At 36.4% G+C, this 5714-nt stretch overlaps 1 pseudogene; it reads right to left on the bottom strand.

Annotated features, from left to right (window-relative positions):
• The window catches only part of LOC107709921 (putative nuclease HARBI1), a 14438-nt pseudogene that overhangs the window by 3592 nt on the left and 5132 nt on the right, over positions 1–5714 (bottom strand).

The raw sequence follows: 5714 nt of genomic DNA, 5'->3' as shown, positions 1-5714 counted from the left end.
GATTTAGACAGATTTGTGAACAATATTTGAGAGAAATAGGCCTTTTGTGTACATAGAAAAAGTTTTAGATCTTTGAGTTCAGCTCATGAAAAATGGGGGCAAAAACAAAAGTGTTGCGTTTATAATTTTTTTCAGTGTATATATAACATAATAATATTAATAATTATTATTAATAAATAATTATTAAATTAAAATAATTATTATTAATAATAAAAAAATATAATAATAATAAAAAAACTAATTACACAGCTCAGATACTCACAACAGCAATGACAACAACAAAAAAAAAATAAAAAACAGAGTCATACTTTAATTCAGTTATGGAACATTCATGAACTTTCTGCAAGATAGTGAATGCGTCATTTTTATTACAAACATCAATGGTTTCTAATTAATCTGTAGAGAGAATTACTGTGCCATAACACAATGCAAACACTGTAGAACAATTATATATCTTACAACTAAAGGAAGGAAGGTATAAAAAGACTTTAAGGTATAGTTTGCTAATTTTTGTTTCTGTTTCACTGGCTGACATGTCTTATACTGATATCTACTGGTGTGGAAGCAGGTTCACACAAAAGTTTTTAGTTACCTATTTAATTTTTAGCTACCAACTAATTAGTGATACTCTACTTGCAGCCAGCCATAATTAAGAGTCCAATAACAGAGATGACTAAGTGCACCTTTAAGGCCAATATTACTTGCACTGATTGTGCAAGTAATATTGTTCAGAAGTGGATCTGTCCTTCAAGTCTGTAACTTAGTAGAAAGCAAATAAACGATTGTTGGTGTGCCTTTTTGAGAAATAACATAAGATTTGGTTATGAGATTCTACACTATTAAAAATAAAGCTTCCTTATTGGCATTGGTTGTTCTAGCAAGAACCTTAAGCATCCATGGAACCTTTCCATTGCACAAAAGGTTCTTTATAGTGGAATGAGTTTCTTTGGATTATTAAAATGTTTTTTTACACTAATAAAAAACTGTGGAACAGTGCAACAGCTCTTTACCCTGGCAAGCATCCTGGAGGGTGCATGGGTGTTTGCTTATCCAGTCCTCATATGGTTTGTGGACTTGGAGAAGCCTTATGACTGTGTTCCCTGGGGTGACTTATAGGGGTTATTTTGGGTGTATGGGCAACCAGGGCCACTGACGCATGCCGTCTGGTCTCTATACAACCAGTGTAAAAGCTGTGTTTGTATTCTCGGCAATAAGTCAAGTTTGTTCCCAGTGAGTACTGGATTCCGCTAGGACTGTCCCTTCATGGACAATATCTCAAGGTGCAGCCGGGGGAAGGAAAGTGTCCAGAGAAACCACCTTACGTTGAATGGAGCCAGTTGAAGTGGTTTGGGCATCTGGTCAGGATGCCTCCTGGAGCTTCTGGGGGAGGGTGTTCTGGGTATGTCAAATTGGGAAGAGCCCCCGTGGGCAAATCCAGGATTTTCTGGAGAGATTATATTTCTCAGCTGGCCTGGGAATGCCTTGGGATCCCCCGGGCAGAGTTGGAGGAAGTTGCTGGGGAAAAGGACGTATGGGCAGCCTTACTTCGCCTACTCCAACTGTAACTCGGTCCCAGATAAGTGGAGGAGAACGGATGGATGGACTAAGAAAAAAAACTATTTTAAGAACTGTTCAATGAAAGGTTCTTTTGAGAACGGATAATTGTTCTTCGATGGCATCACTGCGAAAACCCCTTTAAAGATGATTCTCAACTATGTTATGAAAGATATAAGAGTATGATTTGATATACCATTTTGCTTTATGCAGTATGTGTGTAAAATGGCCATAAATGGGTTTCCCCACTGTATGCAATGTATCTATATATACTGTATATAATTTGCATATTAATGTGTTCTTGAGGCAACATGTAATGAAAAAAGAAGTGTAATAATTATTATAATTATAAGTTATTATGAAACATTTTCATAATAATATCTAATATTTCATAGGAATATTGAAATATAATTACTTTCCCTATTCATTTGTTGTGTCTCCCAAAATGCGTAATAAGCATGCTTTTAGTCTTGGTATCCTCTGCAAGTGGGCATGTATGAAATCAATGTCCTGTTTCGTAACATAAAGTCATTTTTTGATTTGAAACCCCATAACATATTCCTGAGATGTTGATTTATTACAAACAGTTTAAAAATTAGTCAGATTTAAATTATAATTGCAAAATATTATATTTCCATAAGAGTTAAATTTGATCACTAAATTAATGTCAGCCATTTTTAAAGACCAATCAAAGGGAGTGGAGAAACGTCCAAACATTTGGTATCTCTGATAAGCCCTGAATCTGCTCTGTACAGGACATCCAGACTAAAACTGTGGCATGCAAGTTCTCAGAGAAATTCATTAAAATATAATGTCCAATTCAGAGGATTGAAGTCTATTCCTGGGTCCCAGGGGGTTAAAGCTGTTTATTTTATTCAAAAAAGGATCTCTTCAGTCTAAAGAGTGTTTAAAAAGAAGTGTAATAATTATTATAATTATAAGTTATTATGAAACATTTTCATAATAATATCTAATATTTCATAGGAATATTGAAATATAATTTCTTTCCCTATTCATTTGTTGTGTCTCCCAAAATGCGTAATAAGCATGCTTTTAGTCTTGGTATCCTCTGCAAGTGGGCATGTATGAAATCAATGTCCTGTTTCGTAACATAAAGTCATTTTTTGATTTGAAACCCCATAACATATTCCTGAGATGTTGATTTATTACAAACAGTTTAAAAATTAGTCAGATTTAAATTCAATGCAGAGGACTGAAGTCTATTCCTGGGTCCCAGGGGGTTAAAGCTGTTTATTTTATTCAAAAAAGGATCTCTTCAGTCTAAAGAGTGTTTCCTATATCTAGGCAGGACACACATCCCCCTGTGCACAAGATCAACTTTCCTGATTGAGGAAATGCTGCCAAAAAGTCCTCCACTGTCAGTTTGAGGTGAGGACTTCTGAATTACTGAGGGGAAGTAAGATTAATGTGCCACTCAAGTTTAAATGTCTTATCTCTCTAGAGCACATTTGGCAAGACTGTCCACTCAGACCTAAACTTGTAATATGTTTTTTAATTAGTACCTGATGATGATAATGAAGCTTGACAAGAATATCTCTAAAATAACAATGATTAATAAGATGGAATCAGGTCTGTAGAAAACAAATATAGGAGCAGGTTTCCTTTAGTTCAGGAATGGTTGATGCAATGGCCTAGCAGCATCAACACTGAGCCGCGATGCTGACTCAAGTTCGATTATATATGTGTGTGTGTGTGTGTGTGTGTGTGTGTGTGTGTGCATGGAGTCTCAGTTTCAACTAAAGTTGTGTAGTCAAACTAAATGATGGCCAATCATTCTTATCAAAGGATAGCTAATGCATATATGCATATACTTTACATTTAAAGCCCAGAGCACTACAAACATTATTTAGTATTTTGAAGTACTGCAGAACATGAGGGCAATAATTCATATAGTTCACTGTACATAATCAACAATGGAATGCAAATGAAGGCACAAGGATATATTTATAAAAAATAATGAATGAACACTGCAGATCAAGTCATAACAAATAAAAGGATAGCTTTTTAAGTCAACTCAAATACATCCATCCATCCCCAAACCACTTTTCCTATAAGTAAAAAATGTTGAATATCTATCAAACTAATGCAAAATCTAAGTAATCATGGAAACCTGTGCACATTCCCTCTTTGACAAAAAGCAAAAAGGCATAAAATAAACTAGTATTTGACAATTATAAAAATATAATTAAATTACATTTTCTACAGACAAAGGTCACTGATCACCCATTCATACAGATTAAAGACATTATGGCTCAACCTCATGAAAACATTTCCCTTCAAAATCAATATAAACCTCACTGGAACATGCTTGAGCTTCTGTGACCAAATTTGAATGCTGTAAACATTGTTAGCTGATCTTCAGAAGACTTGGATTAAACCACTCTATTCATATGGATTTACAGTGGGTATAAAAAGAATCACATTTAATCCTTTAAAATAATCACATTTTGTTTCTTTGCAGCATGAAATGAAGACAGATAAATTATCCAGCTTTATTTCTTCAGTGCAACTTATAACACCAAAGATATAACACCAACATGTCAGAAAAAAAAAGAAAAAAACAGAATCACTAGGCTCATTTGAAATGCGGCTAGCCTCGCCTGAAATTTAGGCGAGAGTAGGCGGCTGCAGTGAGGGGAGAAGTGAAATAAGCAGTCAAGATGGATAGTTCTGACCTCTCGAAGTAGAAAAGACACCTACGAGATCAAAGGCGATATCGCGTTATTCACTCATGTGCTGTGTTGATGATAAACATGATATCATTTCAGTTCTGTTGCTTTTATATGAAAACAAATATGATGAACAAGACACTCAAAGTAAGATACTTGCTATTTATTCCGTTCGAAAGATGTATTTATCATCCATTTTTACTTTACTGCAAACATGTATTTTAGAATTTTTTAGAAATATGGCAATAATCACATATCTCACACAGAGATTGCACTTTCATAGTGTTTGGGAATATTCATGCATAATTTAAACACATAATCACATGATATCAGATAAAAAATAAACCATTTTAGAATAGAACGCAACATCATGGTTGTTTGAACCAATGAGCATTAAGCTGTGTCTTCAGCAAGTCGTTTCCCATCGTGCTTTTGGTCAGCGCAGCTGGAGGAGAGCAACTGCGCTCGACTGCATGGCTGATTTGCTGTCGCGAGAGATTTTTGCCATACGTCGGCGTGACATCAGAGCAAGGCTGACCGCCCTCGGACACATTTCTAACCGGCATGCATCTTGCAGTGATCACCGGTGATTCTGTGCAGATTTTGCTAATCTCAAACGAGCCTACTGAGTTGGAAAAAGGATCACCCCCGTCCTAAAAATGACTTGTAATCTCAAACAGGTGTAGCTAATCACCTTCTCAGGCTACGTCCACATGAAGCCAGAGCTTTCCCTATCCAATCTTTTTTTTCCCCTCGTCTCAAGAAATATCTGCGTCCACACGAAACCACGAAACCGACACAAAACGATGTAGTATACATGCCAGACCAGTATGTGGCGCTGTAATTCTGCCACAGAGATACACTAAAAACGGAGAAGAAGACTTGGACTATGCGCATAAACCTTGCGCGCGGGAATACAAACGAACATGGAACAATACATTTATTAATCTGTGTTAATGTTAGTTAATAAAAAGACAATCGTTCAGTGTTTGTTCATGTTTTTGTTGCTGTTACGTGACGTAGCGGTGTCTGACTAGGGGCGAGACGTGGGCTGATGACGTCATAATTTCAGAAAATATACAGATTTGCTGTCCACACGAAAACGCAAGGGTGGCGTTTTCAGATTTATCCACTCTGGGACCCGGTTTAAAAAAATATCAGTTTCAACTCTCCCAAAACGCCGGATCCGTGTGGATGAAACGCCTATACGATACAAAATTTATGCGTATACAGCTAAACACGTCTCCGTGTGGACAAGGCCTCAATGGCACACAAAGCCATTTGACTTTAAACTGTGATCAGCTGTGGTTATTTTGATTAACTCAGCATGAAAAGAGCTTTCCTGGAGCATTTCAGTCCTTGGTAGTGCAACCGAAGCAAACAATCAACTATGGATGGCAAGGCACTGTCAAAAGATCTCTGGGATAAAATTGTGGACAGGCACAAGTCAGGAGATGGATACAAAAAAAT

The sequence above is a fragment of the Sinocyclocheilus rhinocerous genome, unplaced genomic scaffold (assembly GCF_001515625.1).
Source record: "Sinocyclocheilus rhinocerous isolate Xijiao unplaced genomic scaffold, SAMN03320098_v1.1 scaffold2612, whole genome shotgun sequence".
NCBI lineage: Eukaryota > Metazoa > Chordata > Actinopteri > Cypriniformes > Cyprinidae > Sinocyclocheilus > Sinocyclocheilus rhinocerous.
This window is presented reverse-complemented; position numbering and strand designations above follow the sequence as displayed.